Raw genomic sequence first — 20,719 nt, 5'->3', positions numbered from 1 at the left:
CTTATGGTCCTATAGCTTAGGGAATTTAAAATCAAAAAGACACAGCCACCCCAAAGTTTTGAACGGCTCTGTTTACAAGAACCTCGTTTACAGTAGAAGTTCAACATCGCAGAAAGTGAAAAATGGATAAAGAACTTGTGGTACTTACGTACAATGCAGTATCACTCAGCAATGAAATCTATGTCATCAGGCCCTTAGCAGCATAATGAGTGGATTCAGGTACGATGATTCTAACTGAAATAAGTCACACAGAAAAAGAAACATCATAAGATATCACTAATACACGGAATGTAAACTTGGCTACACAGGAACTGAATTACAGAACAGAACAGGGTCTCAAATTTAGAAAACCAACTTATGCTTGCTTAAGGGGAAAGGTGAGTTGGGGTGCTGCATAAAACCAGAGATTGAAATGAGCACAGATAAAGTTCCTTAAGCCAAATATGGAATAGACAAGAGCTACTCCTTGCTCAACGAAATGGACTCAACACCGCATATTAAACGCCTAAGAATGTACCTGACTAGTAAGTATCTTAAAACCTATGGATTGCTATGTCTCCGAAACAGAATCAAGCATGTGTACAGGGGCATAAACGCAGCAGTGATAGGATTGGAGAGGTTCGGTGAGCAAATGAAGACCCTTTGAAGTCATATTGCATGGTACCCATTCCACGGGTTTCAACTACCCAGGTTTTAGGTATTCTTCCTTCAGCTAAAACATGCATGTGGAACCCAAGTATGATCAACCATGTGATCGGGAGACGTGTTCAAATATGTCTCAGTTTTTGTACCCTGGTACTCGGGTGCAACATTCCAGACGCTTTACTAACACTCTCCCCACTTGGAGAGTCAGTCCCTTTAACCTCCTGTTTGGCCCAGTTTGCAATTTCTGCGGAAGATGAACAGGAATAGCGAGAACCAATGAGAGACTAGCTGGAGGTGTCTGGATGGGCAAATTTAACTCTCATTTCCCACCAGGAAGAGGAATTAACCAAAGGCTCAGCGTGCCGTGCCAGAACCAGATTAGGGCCTGAAGACATCCTGCGGTGTTGCGGCCAGGTCACAAGAAAGCGAGTTGAAGAAAGGAGCTCAGGGGCACTGTAATTCACAAACCTGCAGAGTTATAAATGACAGCTATCGTCCAAAAATAGACTGAAGTAAGGCTGCCAAGAGGACTTGAAAGCGGGGCAGAATTGCAGGAAACCGATTTCAGGAGGTAGACCGGAATTGCATTGCAAGCATAGGAAAAGAGGCAGAACGTCCACAATGATGCACTTGGCCAAAAAGGGCGTATGCGTTTTTTCCTGAATATATTCAGGAAAAAACGCATACGCCCTTTTTGGCCAACCAAGCAACCTTGCAAAGGAAATCTGCACTACAATGAAGTCTCACTTCCCCCAGGTCAAAAGGGCCATCTGAAAAAAGTGTAAAATCCAGAAAGGCAGGACAGGCCATGGAGAACTGGGAGCCTTGTTATGCTGATGGGCGGGATGTAAATTGCCAACAACCACTCGGGAGAAGTGTATGGTGTTTCCTGAAACATCTAAAAAACAAAGCAACAGAGCCTAGGGCACTTCCACTTATGGTCCTATAGCTTAGGGAATTTAAAATCAAAAAGACACAGCCACCCCAAAGTTTGGAACGGCTCTGTTTACAAGAACCTCGTTTACAGTACAAGTTCAACATCGCAGAAATTGAAAAATGGATAAAGAAGTTGTGGTATTTACTTACAAAGCAATATCACTCAGCAATGAAATCTGTGTCATCAGGCCCTTAGCAGCACAATGAGTGGATTCAGGTATGATGATTCTAACTGAAATAAGTCACACAGAAAAAGAAACATCATAAGATATCAGTAATACACGGAATGGAAAATTGGCTACACAGGAACTGAATTACAGAACAGAACAGGGTCTCAAATTTAGAAAACCAACTTATGCTTGCTTAAGGGGAAAGGTGAGTTGGGGTGCTGCATAAAACCAGAGATTGAAATGAGCACAGATAAAGTTCCTTAAGCCAAATATGGAATAGACAAGAGCTACTCCTTGCTCAACGAAATGGACTCAACACCGCATATTAAACGCCTAAGAATGTACCTGACTAGTAAGTATCTTAAAACCTATGGATTGCTATGTCTCCGAAACAGAATCAAGCATGTGTACAGGGGCATAAACGCAGCAGTGATAGGATTGGAGAGGTTCGGTGAGCAAATGAAGACCCTTTGAAGTCATATTGCATGGTACCCATTCCACGGGTTTCAACTACCCAGGTTTTAGGTATTCTTCCTTCAGCTAAAACATGCATGTGGAACCCAAGTATGATCAACTATGTGAACGGGAGACGTGTTCAAATATGTCTCAGTTTTCCTCCCCTGGTACTCGGGTGCAACATTCCAGACGCTTTGCTAACACTCTCCCCACTTGGAAAGTCAGCGCCTTTAACCTCCTGTTTGTCCCAGTTTGCAATTTCTGCGGAAGATGAACAGGAATAGCGAGAACCAATGAGAGACTAGCTGGAGGTGTCTGGACGGGCAAATTTAACTCTCATTTCCCACCAGGAAGAGGAAATAACCAAAGGCTCAGCATGCCGTGCCGGAACCAGATTAGGGCCTGAAGACATCCTGCGGTGTTGCGGCCAGGTCACAAGAAAGCGAGTTGAAGAAAGGAGCTCAGGGGCACTGTAATTCACAAACCTGCAGAGTTATAAATGACAGCTATCGTCCAAAAATAGACTGAAGTAAGGCCGCCAAGAGGACTTGAAAGCGGGGCAGAATTGCAGGAAACCGATTTCAGGAGGTAGACTGGAATTGCATTGAAAGCATAGGAAAAGAGGCAGAACGTCCACAATGATGCACTTGGCCAAAAAGGGCGTATGCGTTTTTTCCTGAATATATTCAGGAAAAAACGCATACGCCCTTTTTGGCCAACCAAGCAAGCTTGCAAAGGAAATCTGCACTACAATGAAGTCTCACTTCCCCCCGGTCAAAAGGGCCATCTGAAAAAAGTATAAAATCCAGAAAGGCAGGACAGGCCATGGAGAACTGGGAGCCTTGTTATGCTGATGGGCGGGATGTAAATTGCCAACAACCACTCGGGAGAAGTGTATGGTGTTTCCTGAAACATCTAAAAAACAAAGCAACAGAGCCTAGGGCACTTCCACTTATGGTCCTATAGCTTAGGGAAATTAAATTCAAAAAGACACAGCCACCCCAAAGTTTGGAACGGCTCTGTTTACAAGAACCTCGTTTACAGTACAAGTTCAACATCGCAGAAAGTGAAAAATGGATAAAGAACTTGTGGTACTTACGTACAATGCAGTATCACTCAGCAATGAAATCTATGTCATCAGGCCCGTAGCAGCATAATGAGTGGATTCAGGTACGATGATTCTAACTGAAATAAGTCACACAGAAAAAGAAACATCATAAGATATCACTAATACACGGAATGTAAACTTGGCTACACAGGAACTGAATTACAGAACAGAACAGGGTCTCAAATTTAGAAAACCAACTTATGCTTGCTTAAGGGAAAAGGTGAGTTGGGGTGCTGCATAAAACCAGAGATTGAAATGAGCACAGATAAAGTTCCTTAAGCCAAATATGGAATAGACAAGAGCTACTCCTTGCTCAACGAAATGGACTCAACACCGCATTTTAAATGCCTAAGAATGTACCTGACTAGTAAGTATCTTAAAACCTATGGATTGCTATGTCTCCGAAAGAGAATCAAGCATGTGTACAGGGGCATAAACGCAGCAGTGATAGGATTGGAGAGGTTCGGTGAGCAAATGAAGACCCTTTGAAGTCATATTGCATGGTACCCATTCCACGGGTTTCAACTACCCAGGTTTAAGGTATTCTTCCTTCAGCTAAAACATGCATGTGGGACCTAGAGTATGATCAACCATGTGATCGGGAGACGCGTTCAAATATGTCTCAGTTTTCGTACCCTGGTACTCGGGTGCAACATTCCAGACGCTTTACTAACACTCTCCCCACTTGGAGAGTCAGTCCCTTTAACCTCCTGTTTGGCCCAGTTTGCAATTTCTGTGGAAGATGAACAGGAATAGCGAGAACCAATGAGAGACTAGCTGGAGGTGTCTGGATGGGCAAATTTAACTCTCATTTCCCACCAGGAAGAGGAATTAACCAAAGGCTCAGCGTGCCGTGCCAGAACCAGATTAGGGCCTGAAGACATCCTGCGGTGTTGCGGCCAGGTCACAAGAAAGCGAGTTGAAGAAAGGAGCTCAGGGGCACTGTAATTCACAAACCTGCAGAGTTATAAATGACAGCTATCGTCCAAAAATAGACTGAAGTAAGGCTGCCAAGAGGACTTGAAAGCGGGGCAGAATTGCAGGAAACCGATTTCAGGAGGTAGACTGGAATTGCATTGCAAGCATAGGAAAAGAGGCAGAACGTCCACAATGATGCACTTGGCCAAAAAGGGCGTATGCGTTTTTTCCTGAATATATTCAGGAAAAAACGCATACGCCCTTTTTGGCCAACCAAGCAAGCTTGCAAAGGAAATCTGCACTACAATGAAGTCTCACTTCCCCCCGGTCAAAAGGGCCATCTGAAAAAAGTGTAAAATCCAGAAAGGCAGGACAGGCCATGGAGAACTGGGAGCCTTGTTATGCTGAAGGGCGGGATGTAAATTGCCAACAAACACTCGGGAGAAGTGTATGGTGTTTCCTGAAACATCTAAAAAACAAAGCAACAGAGCCTAGGGCACTTCCACTTATGGTCCTATAGCTTAGGGAATTTAAAAACAAAAAGACACAGCCACCCCAAAGTTTTGAACGGCTCTGTTTACAAGAACCTCGTTTACAGTAGAAGTTCAACATCGCAGAAAGTGAAAAATGGATAAAGAACTTGTGGTACTTACGTACAATGCAGTATCACTCAGCAATGAAATCTATGTCATCAGGCCCTTAGCAGCATAATGAGTGGATTCAGGTACGATGATTCTAACTGAAATAAGTCACACAGAAAAAGAAACATCATAAGATATCACTAATACACGGAATGTAAACTTGGCTACACAGGAACTGAATTACAGAACAGAACAGGGTCTCAAATTTAGAAAACCAACTTATGCTTGCTTAAGGGGAAAGGTGAGTTGGGGTGCTGCATAAAACCAGAGATTGAAATGAGCACAGATAAAGTTCCTTAAGCCAAATATGGAATAGACAAGAGCTACTCCTTGCTCAACGAAATGGACTCAACACCGCATATTAAACGCCTAAGAATGTACCTGACTAGTAAGTATCTTAAAACCTATGGATTGCTATGTCTCCGAAACAGAATCAAGCATGTGTACAGGGGCATAAACGCAGCAGTGATAGGATTGGAGAGGTTCGGTGAGCAAATGAAGACCCTTTGAAGTCATATTGCATGGTACCCATTCCACGGGTTTCAACTACCCAGGTTTTAGGTATTCTTCCTTCAGCTAAAACATGCATGTGGAACCCAAGTATGATCAACCATGTGAACGGGAGACGTGTTCAAATATGTCTCAGTTTTCGTACCCTGGTACTCGGGTGCAACATTCCAGACGCTTTACTAACACTCTCCCCACTTGGAAAGTCAGCGCCTTTAACCTCCTGTTTGTCCCAGTTTGCAATTTCTGCGGAAGATGAACAGGAATAGCGAGAACCAATGAGAGGCTAGCTGGAGGTGTCTGGACGGGCAAATTTAACTCTCATTTCCCACCAGGAAGAGGAAATAACCAAAGGCTCAGCGTGCCGTGCCGGAACCAGATTAGGGCCTGAAGCCATCCTGCGGTGTTGCGGCCAGGTCACAAGAAAGCAAGTTGAAGAAAGGAGCTCAGGGGCACTGTAATTCACAAACCTGCAGAGTTATAAATGACAGCTATCGTCCAAAAATAGACTGAAGTAAGGCTGCCAAGAGGACTTGAAAGCGGGGCAGAATTGCAGGAAACCGATTTCAGGAGGTAGACTGGAATTGCATTGAAAGCATAGGAAAAGAGACAGAACGTCCACAATGATGCACTTGGCCAAAAAGGGCGTATGCGTTTTTTCCTGAATATATTCAGGAAAAAACGCATACGCCCTTTTTGGCCAACCAAGCAAGCTTGCAAAGGAAATCTGCACTACAATGAAGTCTCACTTCCCCCCGGTCAAAAGGGCCATCTGAAAAAAGTGTAAAATCCAGAAAGGCAGGACTGGCCATGGAGAACTGGGAGCCTTGTTATGCTGAAGGGCGGGATGTAAATTGCCAACAAACACTCGGGAGAAGTGTATGGTGTTTCCTGAAACATCTAAAAAACAAAGCAACAGAGCCTAGGGCACTTCCACTTATGGTCCTATAGCTTAGGGAATTTAAAATCAAAAAGACACAGCCACCCCAAAGTTTGGAACGGCTCTGTTTACAAGAACCTCGTTTACAGTAGAAGTTCAACATCGCAGAAAGTGAAAAATGGATAAAGAACTTGTGGTACTTACGTACAATGCAGTATCACTCAGCAATGAAATCTATGTCATCAGGCCCGTAGCAGCATAATGAGTGGATTCAGGTATGATGATTCTAACTGAAATAAGTCACACAGAAAAAGAAACATCATAAGATATCACTAATACACGGAATGGAAACTTGGCTACACAGGAACTGAATTACAGAACAGAACAGGGTCTCAAATTTAGAAAACCAACTTATGCTTGCTTAAGGGTAAAGGTGAGTTGGGGTGCTGCATAAAACCAGAGATTGAAATGAGCACAGATAAAGTTCCTTAAGCCAAATATGGAATAGACAAGAGCTACTCCTTGCTCAACGAAATGGACTCAACACCGCATATTAAATGCCTAAGAATGTACCTGACTAGTAAGTATCTTAAAACCTATGGATTGCTATGTCTCCAAAAGAGAATCAAGCATGTGTACAGGGGCATAAATGCAGCAGTGATAGGATTGGAGAGGTTCGGTGAGCAAATGAAGACCCTTTGAAGTCATATTGCATGGTACCCATTTCACGGGTTTCAACTACCCAGGTTTAAGGTATTCTTCCTTCAGCTAAAACATTCATGTGGAACCTAGAGTATGATCAACCATGTGATCGGGAGACGTGTTCAAATATGTCTCAGTTTTTGTACCCTGGTACTCGGGTGCAACATTCCAGACGCTTTACTAACACTCTCCCCACTTGGAGAGTCAGTCCCTTTAACCTCCTGTTTGGCCCAGTTTGCAATTTCTGCGGAAGATGAACAGGAATAGCGAGAACCAATGAGAGACTAGCTGGAGGTGTCTGGATGGGCAAATTTAACTCTCATTTCCCACCAGGAAGAGGAATTAACCAAAGGCTCAGCGTGCCGTGCCAGAACCAGATTAGGGCCTGAAGACATCCTGCGGTGTTGCGGCCAGGTCACAAGAAAGCGAGTTGAAGAAAGGAGCTCAGGGGCACTGTAATTCACAAACCTGCAGAGTTATAAATGACAGCTATCGTCCAAAAATAGACTGAAGTAAGGCTGCCAAGAGGACTTGAAAGCGGGGCAGAATTGCAGGAAACCGATTTCAGGAGGTAGACCGGAATTGCATTGCAAGCATAGGAAAAGAGGCAGAACGTCCACAATGATGCACTTGGCCAAAAAGGGCGTATGCGTTTTTTCCTGAATATATTCAGGAAAAAACGCATACGCACTTTTTGGCCAACCAAGCAACCTTGCAAAGGAAATCTGCACCACAATGAAGTCTCACTTCCCCCCGGTCAAAAGGGCCATCTGAAAAAAGTGTAAAATCCAGAAAGGCAGGACAGGCCATGGAGAACTGGGAGCCTTGTTATGCTGATGGGCGGGATGTAAATTGCCAACAACCACTCGGGAGAAGTGTATGGTGTTTCCTGAAACATCTAAAAAACAAAGCAACAGAGCCTAGGGAACTTCCACTTATGGTCCTATAGCTTAGGGAATTTAAAATCAAAAAGACACAGCCACCCCAAAGTTTGGAACGGCTCTGTTTACAAGAACCTCGTTTACAGTACAAGTTCAACATCGCAGAAATTGAAAAATGGATAAAGAAGTTGTGGTATTTACTTACAAAGCAATATCACTCAGCAATGAAATCTGTGTCATCAGGCCCTTAGCAGCACAATGAGTGGATTCAGGTATGATGATTCTAACTGAAATAAGTCACACAGAAAAAGAAACATCATAAGATATCAGTAATACACGGAATGGAAACTTGGCTACACAGGAACTGAATTACAGAACAGAACAGGGTCTCAAATTTAGAAAACCAACTTATGCTTGCTTAAGGGGAAAGGTGAGTTGGGGTGCTGCATAAAACCAGAGATTGAAATGAGCACAGATAAAGTTCCTTAAGCCAAATATGGAATAGACAAGAGCTACTCCTTGCTCAACGAAATGGACTCAACACCGCATATTAAACGCCTAAGAATGTACCTGACTAGTAAGTATCTTAAAACCTATGGATTGCTATGTCTCCGAAACAGAATCAAGCATGTGTACAGGGTCATAAACGCAGCAGTGATAGGATTGGAGAGGTTCGGTGAGCAAATGAAGACCCTTTGAAGTCATATTGCATGGTACCCATTCCACGGGTTTCAACTACCCAGGTTTTAGGTATTCTTCCTTCAGCTAAAACATGCATGTGGAACCCAAGTATGATCAACTATGTGAACGGGAGACGTGTTCAAATATGTCTCAGTTTTCCTCCCCTGGTACTCGGGTGCAACATTCCAGACGCTTTACTAACACTCTCCCCACTTGGAAAGTCAGCGCCTTTAACCTCCTGTTTGTCCCAGTTTGCAATTTCTGCGGAAGATGAACAGGAATAGCGAGAACCAATGAGAGGCTAGCTGGAGGTGTATGGACGGGCAAATTTAACTCTCATTTCCCACCAGGAAGAGGAAATAACCAAAGGCTCAGCGTGCCGTGCCGGAACCAGATTAGGGCCTGAAGCCATCCTGCGGTGTTGCGGCCAGCTCAAAAGAAAGCGAGTTGAAGAAAGGAGCTCAGGGGCACTGTAATTCACAAACCTGCAGAGTTATAAATGACAGCTATCGTCCAAAAATAGACTGAAGTAAGGCTGCCAAGAGGACTTGAAAGCGGGGCAGAATTGCAGGAAACTGATTTCAGGAGGTAGACTGGAATTGCATTGAAAGCATAGGAAAAGAGGCAGAACGTCCACAATGATGCACTTGGCCATAAAGGGCGTATGCGTTTTTTCCTGAATATATTCAGGAAAAAACGCATACGCCCTTTTTGGCCAACCAAGCAAGCTTGCAAAGGAAATCTGCACTACAATGAAGTCTCACTTCCCCCCGGTCAAAAGGGCCATCTGAAAAAAGTGTAAAATCCAGAAAGGCAGGACAGGCCATGGAGAACTGGGAGCCTTGTTATGCTGAAGGGCGGGATGTAAATTGCCAACAACCACTCGGGAGAAGTGTATGGTGTTTCCTGAAACATCTAAAAAACAAAGCAACAGAGCCTAGGGCACTTCCACTTATGGTCCTATAGCTTAGGGAATTTAAAATAAAAAAGACACAGCCACCCCAAAGTTTCGAACGGCTCTGTTTACAAGAACCTCGTTTATAGTACAAGTTCAACATCGCAGAAATTGAGAAATGGATAAAGAAGTTTTGGTATTTACTTACAAAGCAATATCACTCAGCAATGAAATCTGTGTCATCAGGCCCTTAGCAGCACAATGAGTGGATTCAGGTATGATGATTCTAACTGAAATAAGTCACACAGAAAAAGAAACATCATAAGATATCACTAATACACGGAATGTAAACTTGGCTACACAGGAACTGAATTACAGAACAGAACAGGGTCTCAAATTTAGAAAACCAACTTATGCTTGCTTAAGGGGAAAGGTGAGTTGGGGTGCTGCATAAAACCAGAGATTGAAATGAGCACAGATAAAGTTCCTTAAGCCAAATATGGAATAGACAAGAGCTACTCCTTGCTCAACAAAATGGACTCAACACCCCATATTAAACGCCTAAGAATGTACCTGACTAGTAAGTATCTTAAAACCTATGGATTGCTATGTCTCCGAATGAGAATCAAGCATGTGTACAGGGGCATAAACGCAGCAGTGATAGGATTGGAGAGGTTCGGTGAGCAAATGAAGACCCTTTGAAATCATATTGCATGGCACCCATTCCATGGGTTTCAACTACCCAGGTTTAAGGTATTCTTCCTTCAGCTAAAGCATGCATGTGGAACCCAAATATGATCAACCATGTGAATGGGAGACGTGTTCAAATATGTCTCAGTTTTCCTCCCCTGGTACTCGGGTGCAACATTCCAGACGCTTTACTAACACTCTCCCCACTTGAAAAGTCAGCGCCTTTAACCTCCTGTTTGGCCCAGTTTGCAATTTCTGCGGAAGATGAACAGGAATAGCGAGAACCAATGAGAGGCTAGCTGGAGGTGTCTGGACGGGCAAATTTAACTCTCATTTCCCACCAGGAAGAGGAAATAACCAAAGGCTCAGCGTGCCGTGCCGGAACCAGATTAGGGCCTGAAGCCATCCTGCGGTGTTGCGGCCAGCTCAAAAGAAAGCGAGTTAAAGAAAGGAGCTCAGGGGCACTGTAATTCACAAACCTGCAGAGTTATAAATGACAGCTATCGTCCAAAAATAGACTGAAGTAAGGCTGCCAAGAGGACTTGAAAGCGGGGCAGAATTGCAGGAAACCGATTTCAGGAGGTAGACTGGAATTGCATTGAAAGCATAGGAAAAGAGGCAGAACGTCCACAATGATGCACTTGGCCAAAAAGGGCGTATGCGTTTTTTCCTGAATATATTCAGGAAAAAACGCATACGCCCTTTTTGGCCAACCAAGCAACCTTGCAAAGGAAATCTGCACTACAATGAAGTCTCAACCCCCCCCGGTCAAAAGGGCCATCTGAAAAAAGTGTAAAATCCAGAAAGGCAGGACAGGCCATGGAGAACTGGGAGCCTTGTTATGCTGATGGGCGGGATGTAAATTGCCAACAACCACTCGGGAGAAGTGTATGGTGTTTCCTGAAACATCTAAAAAACAAAGCAACAGAGCCTAGGGAACTTCCACTTATGGTCCTATAGCTTAGGGAATTTAAAATCAAAAAGACACAGCCACCCCAAAGTTTGGAACGGCTCTGTTTACAAGAACCTCGTTTACAGTACAAGTTCAACATCGCAGAAATTGAAAAATGGATAAAGAAGTTGTGGTATTTACTTACAAAGCAATATCACTCAGCAATGAAATCTGTGTCATCAGGCCCTTAGCAGCACAATGAGTGGATTCAGGTATGATGATTCTAACTGAAATAAGTCACACAGAAAAAGAAACATCATAAGATATCAGTAATACACGGAATGGAAACTTGGCTACACAGGAACTGAATTACAGAACAGAACAGGGTCTCAAATTTAGAAAACCAACTTATGCTTGCTTAAGGGGAAAGGTGAGTTGGGGTGCTGCATAAAACCAGAGATTGAAATGAGCACAGATAAAGTTCCTTAAGCCAAATATGGAATAGACAAGAGCTACTCCTTGCTCAACGAAATGGACTCAACACCGCATATTAAACGCCTAAGAATGTACCTGACTAGTAAGTATCTTAAAACCTATGGATTGCTATGTCTCCGAAACAGAATCAAGCATGTGTACAGGGGCATAAACGCAGCAGTGATAGGATTGGAGAGGTTCGGTGAGCAAATGAAGACCCTTTGAAGTCATATTGCATGGTACCCATTCCACGGGTTTCAACTACCCAGGTTTTAGGTATTCTTCCTTCAGCTAAAACATGCATGTGGAACCCAAGTATGATCAACCATGTGAACGGGAGACGTGTTCAAATATGTCTCAGTTTTCCTCCCCTGGTACTCGGGTGCAACATTCCAGACGCTTTACTAACACTCTCCCCACTTGAAAAGTCAGCGCCTTTAACCTCCTGTTTGGCCCAGTTTGCAATTTCTGCGGAAGATGAACAGGAATAGCGAGAACCAATGAGAGGCTAGCTGGAGGTGTCTGGACGGGCAAATTTAACTCTCATTTCCCACCAGGAAGAGGAATTAACCAAAGGCTCAGCGTGCCGGGCCGGAACCAGATTAGGGCCTGAAGCCATCCTGCGGTGTTGCGGCCAGGTCACAAGAAAGCAAGTTGAAGAAAGGAGCTCAGGGGCACTGTAATTCACAAACCTACAGAGTTATAAATGACAGCTATCGTCCAAAAATAGACTGAAGTAAGGCTGCCAAGAGGACTTGAAAGCGGGGCAGAATTGCAGGAAACCAATTTCAGGAGGTAGACTGGAATTGCATTGAAAGCATAGGAAAAGAGGCAGAACGTCCACAATGATGCACTTGGCCAAAAAGGGCGTATGCGTTTTTTCCTGAATATATTCAGGAAAAAACGCATACGCCCTTTTTGGCCAACCAAGCAAGCTTGCAAAGGAAATCTGCACTACAATGAAGTCTCACTTCCCCCCGGTCAAAAGGGCCATCTGAAAAAAGTGTAAAATCCAGAAAGGCAGGACAGGCCATTGAGAACTGGGAGCCTTGTTATGCTGATGGGCGGGATGTAAATTGCCAACAGACACTTGGGAGAAGTGTATGGTGTTTCCTGAAACATCTAAAAAACAAAGCAACAGAGCCTAGGGCACTTCCACTTATGGTCCTATAGCTTAGGGAAATTAAAATCAAAAAGACACAGCCACCCCAAAGTTTGGGACGCCTCTGTTTACAAGAACCTTGTTTACAATACAAGTTCAACATCGCAGAAATTGAAAAATGGATAAAGAAGTTGTGGTATTCACTTACAAAGCAATATCACTCAGCAATGAAATCTATGTCATCAGGCCCTTAGCAGCACAATGAGTGGATTCAGGTATGATGATTCTAACTGAAATAAGTCACACAGAAAAAGAAACATCATAAGATATCAGTAATACACGGAATGTAAACTTGGCTACACAGGAACTGAATTACAGAACAGAACAGGGTCTGAAATTTAGAAAACCAACTTATGCTTGCTTAAGGGTAAAGGTGAGTTGGGGTGCTGCATAAAACCAGAGATTGAAATGAGCACAGATAAAGTTCCTTAAGCCAAATATGGAATAGACAAGAGCTACTCCTTGCTCAACGAAATGGACTCAACACCGCATATTAAACGCCTAAGAATGTACCTGACTAGTAAGTATCTTAAAACCTATGGATTGCTATGTCTCCGAAAGAGAATCAAGCATGTGTACAGGGGCATAAACGCAGCAGTGATAGGATTGGAGAGATTCGGTGAGGAAATGAAGACCCATTGAAGTCATATTGCATGGTACCCATTCCACGGGTTTCAACTACCCAGGTTTTAGGTATTCTTCCTTCAGCTAAAACATGCATGTGGAACCCAGAGTATGATCAACCATGTGATCGGGAGACGTGTTCAAATATGTCTCAGTTTTCGTACCCTGGTACTCGGGTGCAACATTCCAGACGCTTTACTAACACTCTCCCCACTTGGAGAGTCAGTCCCTTTAACCTCCTGTTTGGCCCAGTTCGCAATTTCTGCGAAAGATGAACAGGAATAGCGAGAACCAATGAGAGACTAGCTGGAGGTGTCTGGACGGGCAAATTTAACTCTCATTTCCCACCAGGAAGAGGAATTAACCAAAGGCTCAGCGTGCCGTGCCAGAACCAGATTAGGGCCTGAAGCCATCCTGCGGTGTTGCGGCCAGCTCACAAGAAAGCGAGTTGAAGAAAGGAGCTCAGGGGCACTGTAATTCACAAACCTGCAGAGTTATAAATGACAGCTATCGTCCAAAAATAGACTGAAGTAAGGCTGCCAAGAGGACTTGAAAGCGGGGCAGAATTGCAGGAAACCGATTTCAGGAGGTAGACTGGAATTGCATTGAAAGCATAGGAAAAGAGGCAGAACGTCCACAATGATGCACTTGGCCAAAAAGGGCGTATGCGTTTTTTCCTGAATATATTCAGGAAAAACCGCATACGCCCTTTTTGGCCAACCAAGCAAGCTTGCAAAGGAAATCTGCACTACAATGAAGTCTCACTTCCCCCGGGTCAAAAGGGCCATCTGAAAAAAGTATAAAATCCAGAAAGGCAGGACAGGCCATGGAGAACTGGGAGCCTTGTTATGCTGATGGGCGGGATGTAAATTGCCAACAACCACTCGGGAGAAGTGTATGGTGTTTCCTGAAACATCTAAAAAACAAAGCAACAGAGCCTAGGGCACTTCCACTTATGGTCCTATAGCTTAGGGAAATTAAAATCAAAAAGACACAGCCACCCCAAAGTTTGGAACGGCTCTGTTTACAAGAACCTCGTTTACAGTACAAGTTCAACATCGCAGAAAGTGAAAAATGGATAAAGAACTTGTGGTACTTACGTACAATGCAGTATCACTCAGCAATGAAATCTATGTCATCAGGCCCGTAGCAGCATAATGAGTGGATTCAGGTACGATGATTCTAACTGAAATAAGTCACACAGAAAAAGAAACATCATAAGATATCACTAATACACGGAATGTAAACTTGGCTACACAGGAACTGAATTACAGAACAGAACAGGGTCTCAAATTTAGAAAACCAACTTATTCTTGCTTAAGGGTAAAGGTGAGTTGGGGTGCTGCATAAAACCAGAGATTGAAATGAGCACAGATAAAGTTCCTTAAGCCAAATATGGAATAGACAAGAGCTACTCCTTGCTCAACGAAATGGACTCAACACCGCATATTAAACGCCTAAGAAGGTACCTGTCTAGTAAGTATCTTAAAACCTATGGATTGCTATGTCTCCGAAAGAGAATCAAGCATGTGTACAGGGGCATAAACGCAGCAGTGATAGGATTGGAGAGGTTCGTGAGCAAATGAAGACCCTTTGAAGTCATATTGCATGGTACCCATTACACGGGTCTCAACTCTCCAGGTTTAAGGTATTCTTCCTTCAGCTAAAACATGCATGTGGAACCCAGAGTATGATCAACCGTGTGAACGGGAGACGTGTTCAAATATGTCTCAGTTTTCCTCCCCTGGTACTCGGGTGCAACATTCCAGACGCTTTACTAACACTCTCCCGACTTGGAGAGTCAGTCCCTTTAACCTCCTGTTTGGCCCAGTTTGCAATTTCTGCGGAAGGTGAACAGGAATAGCGAGAACCAATGAGAGACTAGCTGGAGGTGTCTGGACGGGCAAATTTAACTCTCATTTCCCACCAGGAAGAGGAATTAACCAAAGGCTCAGCGTGCCGTGCCGGAACCAGATTAGGGCCTGAAGCCATCCTGCGGTGTTGCGGCCAGCTCACAAGAAAGCGAGTTGAAGAAAGGAGCTCAGGGGCACTGTAATTCACAAACCTGCAGAGTTATAAATGACAGCTATCGTTCAAAAATAGACTGAAGTAAGGCTGCCAAGAGGACTTGAAAGCGGGGCAGAATTGCAGGAAACCGATTTCAGGAGGTAGACTGGAATTGCATTGAAAGCATAGGAAAAGAGGCAGAACGTCCACAATGATGCACTTGGCCAAAAAGGGCGTATGCGTTTTTTCCTGAATATATTCAGGAAAAAACGCATACGCCCTTTTTGGCCAACCAAGCAAGCTTGCAAAGGAAATCTGCACTACAATGAAGTCTCACTTCCCCCGGGTCAAAAGGGCCATCTGAAAAAAGTGTAAAATCCAGAAAGGCAGGACAGGCCATGGAGAACTGGGAGCCTTGTTATGCTGATGGGCGAGATGTAAATTGCCAACAACCACTCGGGAGAAGTGTATGGTGTTTCCTGAAACATCTAAAAAACAAAGCAACAGAGCCTAGGGCACTTCCACTTATGGTCCTATAGCTTAGGGAAATTAAAATCAAAAAGACACAGCCACCCCAAAGTTTGGAACGGCTCTGTTTACAAGAACCTCGTTTACAGTACAAGTTCAACATCGCAGAAAGTGAAAAATGGATAAAGAACTTGTGGTACTTACGTACAATGCAGTATCACTCAGCAATGAAATCTATGTCATCAGGCCCGTAGCAGCATAATGAGTGGATTCAGGTACGATGATTCTAACTGAAATAAGTCACACAGAAAAAGAAACATCATAAGATATCACTAATACACGGAATGTAAACTTGGCTACACAGGAACTGAATTACAGAACAGAACAGGGACTCAAATTTAGAAAACCAACTTATTCTTGCTTAAGGGTAAAGGTGAGTTGGGGTGCTGCATAAAACCAGAGATTGAAATGAGCACAGATAAAGTTCCTTAAGCCAAATATGGAATAGACAAGAGCTACTCCTTGCTCAACGAAATGGACTCAACACCGCATATTAAACGCCTAAGAAGGTACCTGTCTAGTAAGTATCTTAAAACCTATGGATTGCTATGTCTCCGAAAGAGAATCAAGCATGTGTACAGGGGCATAAACGCAGCAGTGATAGGATTGGAGAGGTTCGTGAGCAAATGAAGACCCTTTGAAGTCATATTGCATGGTACCCATTCCACGGGTTTCAAATACACAGGTTTAAGGTATTCTTCCTTCAGCTAAAACATGCATGTGGAACCCAAGTATGATCAACCATGTGAACGGGAGACGTGTTCAAATATGTCTCAGTTTTCCTCCCCTGGTACTCGGGTGCAACATTCCAGACGCTTTACTAACACTCTCCCCACTTGGAAATTCAGCGCCTTTAACCTCCTGTTTGTCCCAGTTTGCAATTTCTGCGGAAGATGAACAGGAATAGCGAGAACCAATGAGAGACTAGCTGGAGGTGTCTGGACGGGCAAATTTAACTCTCATTTCCCACCAGGAAGAGGAATTAACCAAAGGCTCAGCGTGCCGTGCCGGAACCAGATTAGGGCCTGAAGACATCCTGCGGTGTTGCGGCCAGGTCACAAGAAAGCGAGTTGAAGAAAGGAGCTCAGGGACACTGTAATTCACAAACCTGCAGAGTTATAAATGACAGCTATCGTCCAAAAATAGACTGAAGTAAGGCTGCCAAGAGGACTTGAAAGTGGGGCAGAATTGCAGGAAACCGATTTCAGGAGGTAGACTGGAATTGCATTGAAAGCATAGGAAAAGAGGCAGAACGTCCACAATGATGCACTTGGCCAAAAAGGGCGTATGCGTTTTTTCCTGAATATATTCAGGAAAAAACGCATACGCCCTTTTTGGCCAACCAAGCAAGCTTGCAAAGGAAATCTGCACTACAATGAAGTCTCACTTCCCCCCGGTCAAAAGGGCCATCTGAAAAAAGTGTAAAATCCAGAAAGGCAGGACAGGCCATGGAGAACTGGGAGCCTTGTTATGCTGATGGGCGGGATGTAAATTGCCAACAACCACTCGGGAGAAGTGTATGGTGTTTCCTGAAACATCTAAAAAACAAAGCAACAGAGCCTAGGGCACTTCCACTTATGGTCCTATAGCTTAGGGAAATTAAAATAAAAAAGACACAGCCACCCCAAAGTTTGGAACGGCTCTGTTTACAAGAACCTCGTTTACAGTACAAGTTCAACATCGCAGAAAGTGAAAAATGGATAAAGAACTTGTGGTACTTACGTACAATGCAGTATCACTCAGCAATGAAATCTATGTCATCAGGCCCGTAGCAGCATAATGAGTGGATTCAGGTACGATGATTCTAACTGAAATAAGTCACACAGAAAAAGAAACATCATAAGATATCACTAATACACGGAATGTAAACTTGGCTACACAGGAACTGAATTACAGAACAGAACAGGGTCTCAAATTTAGAAAACCAACTTATGCTTGCTTAAGGGGAAAGGTGAGTTGGGGTGCTGCATAAAACCAGAGATTGAAATGAGCACAGATAAAGTTCCTTAAGCCAAATATGGAATAGACAAGAGCTACTCCTTGCTCAACGAAATGGACTCAACACCGCATATTAAATGCCTAAGAATGTACCTGACTAGTAAGTATCTTAAAACCTATGGATTGCTATGTCTCCGAAAGAGAATCAAGCATGTGTACAGGGGCATAAACGCAGCAGTGATAGGATTGGAGAGGTTCGGTGAGCAAATGAAGACCCTTTGAAGTCATATTGCATGGTACCCATTCCACGGGTTTCAACTACCCAGGTTTAAGGTATTCTTCCTTCAGCTAAAACATGCATGTGGGACCTAGAGTATGATCAACCATGTGATCGGGAGACGTGTTCAAATATGTCTCAGTTTTCGTACCCTGGTACTCGGGTGCAACATTCCAGACGCTTTACTAACACTCTCCCCACTTGGAGAGTCAGTCCCTTTAACCTCCTGTTTGGCCCAGTTTGCAATTTCTGTGGAAGATGAACAGGAATAGCGAGAACCAATGAGAGACTAGCTGGAGGTGTCTGGATGGGCAAATTTAACTCTCATTTCCCACCAGGAAGAGGAATTAACCAAAGGCTCAGCATGCCGTGCCAGAACCAGATTAGGGCCTGAAGACATCCTGCGGTGTTGCGGCCAGCTCAAAAGAAAGCGAGTTGAAGAAAGGAGCTCAGGGGCACTGTAATTCACAAACCTGCAGAGTTATAAATGACAGCTATCGTCCAAAAATAGACTGAAGAAAGGCTGCCAAGAGGACTTGAAAGCGGGGCAGAATTGCAGGAAACCGATTTCAGGAGGTAGACTGGAATTGCATTGAAAGCATAGGAAAAGAGGCAGAACGTCCACAATGATGCACTTGGCCAAAAAGGGCGTATGCGTTTTTTCCTGAATATATTCAGGAAAAAACGCATACGCCCTTTTTGGCCAACCAAGCAAGCTTGCAAAGGAAATCTGCACTACAATGAAGTCTCACTTCCCCCCGGTCAAAAGGGCCATCTGAAAAAAGTGTAAAATCCAGAAAGGCAGGACAGGCCATGGAGAACTGGGAGCCTTGTTATGCTGAAGGGCGGGATGTAAATTGCCAACAGACACTCGGGAGAAGTGTATGGTGTTTCCTGAAACATCTAAAAAACAAAGCAACAGAGCCTAGGGCACTTCCACTTATGGTCCTATAGCTTAGGGAATTTAAAATCAAAAAGACACAGCCACCCCAAAGTTTCGAACGGCTCTGTTTACAAGAACCTCGTTTACAGTACAAGTTCAACATTGCAGAAAGTGAAAAATGGATAAAGAACTTGTGGTACTTACGTACAATGCAGTATCACTCAGCAATGAAATCTATGTCATCAGGCCCGTAGCAGCATAATGAGTGGATTCAGGTACGATGATTCTAACTGAAATAAGTCACACAGAAAAAGAAACATCATAAGATATCACTAATACACGGAATGTAAACTTGGCTACACAGGAACTGAATTACAGAACAGAACAGGGTCTCAAATTTAGAAAACCAACTTATGCTTGCTTAAGGGGAAAGGTGAGTTGGGGTGCTGCATAAAACCAGAGATTGAAATGAGCACAGATAAAGTTCCTTAAGCCAAATATGGAATAGACAAGAGCTACTCCTTGCTCAACGAAATGGACTCAACACCGCATATTAAACGCCTAAGAATGTACCTGACTAGTAAGTATCTTAAAACCTATGGATTGCTATGTCTCCGAAACAGAATCAAGCATGTGTACAGGGGCATAAACGCAGCAGTGATAGGATTGGAGAGGTTCGGTGAGCAAATGAAGACCCGTTGAAGTCATATTGCATGGTACCCATTCCACGGGTTTCAACTACCCAGGTTTTAGGTATTCTTCCTTCAGCTAAAACATGCATGTGGAACCCAAGTATGATCAACCATGTGAACGGGAGACGTGTTCAAATATGTCTCAGTTTTCGTACCCTGGTACTCGGGTGCAACATTCCAGACGCTTTACTAACACTCTCCCCACTTGGAAAGTCAGCGCCTTTAACCTCCTGTTTGTCCCAGTTTGCAATTTCTGCGGAAGATGAACAGGAATAGCGAGAACCAATGAGAGGCTAGCTGGAGGTGTCTGGACGTGCAAATTTAACTCTCATTTCCCACCAGGAAGAGGAAATAACCAAAGGCTCAGCGTGCCGTGCCTTAACCACATTAGGGCCTGAAGCCATCCTGCGGTGTTGCGGCCAGCTCAAAAGAAAGCGAGTTGAAGAAAGGAGCTCAGGGGCACTGTAATTCACAAACCTGCAGAGTTATAAATGACAGCTATCGTCCAAAAATAGACTGAAGTAAGGCTGCCAAGAGGACTTGAAAGCGGGGCAGAATTGCAGGAAACCGATTTCAGGAGGTAGACTGGAATTGCATTGAAAGCATAGGAAAAGAGGCAGAACGTCCACAATGATGCACTTGGCCAAAAAGGGCGTATGCGTTTTTTCCTGAATATATTCAGGAAAAAACGCATACGCCCTTTTTGGCCAACCAAGCAAGCTTGCAAAGGAAATCTGCACTACAATGAAGTCTCACTTCCCCCCGGTCAAAAGGGCCATCTGAAAAAAGTGTAAAATCCAGAAAGGCAGGACAGGCCATGGAGAACTGGGAGCCTTGTTATGCTGAAGGGCGGGATGTAAATTGCCAACAAACACTCAGGAGAAGTGTATGGTGTTTCCTGAAACATCTAAAAAACAAAGCAACAGAGCCTAGGGCACTTCCACTTATGGTCCTATAGCTTAGGGAATTTAAAATCAAAAAGACACAGCCACCCCAAAGTTTCGAACGGCTCTGTTTACAAGAACCTCGTTTACAGTAGAAGTTCAACATCGCAGAAAGTGAAAAATGGATAAAGAACTTGTGGTACTTACGTACAATGCAGTATCACTCAGCAATGAAATCTATGTCATCA

This window comes from Delphinus delphis, chromosome 2 (genome assembly GCF_949987515.2).
Source record: "Delphinus delphis chromosome 2, mDelDel1.2, whole genome shotgun sequence".
NCBI classification, from domain to species: domain Eukaryota; kingdom Metazoa; phylum Chordata; class Mammalia; order Artiodactyla; family Delphinidae; genus Delphinus; species Delphinus delphis.
This window is presented reverse-complemented; position numbering follows the sequence as displayed.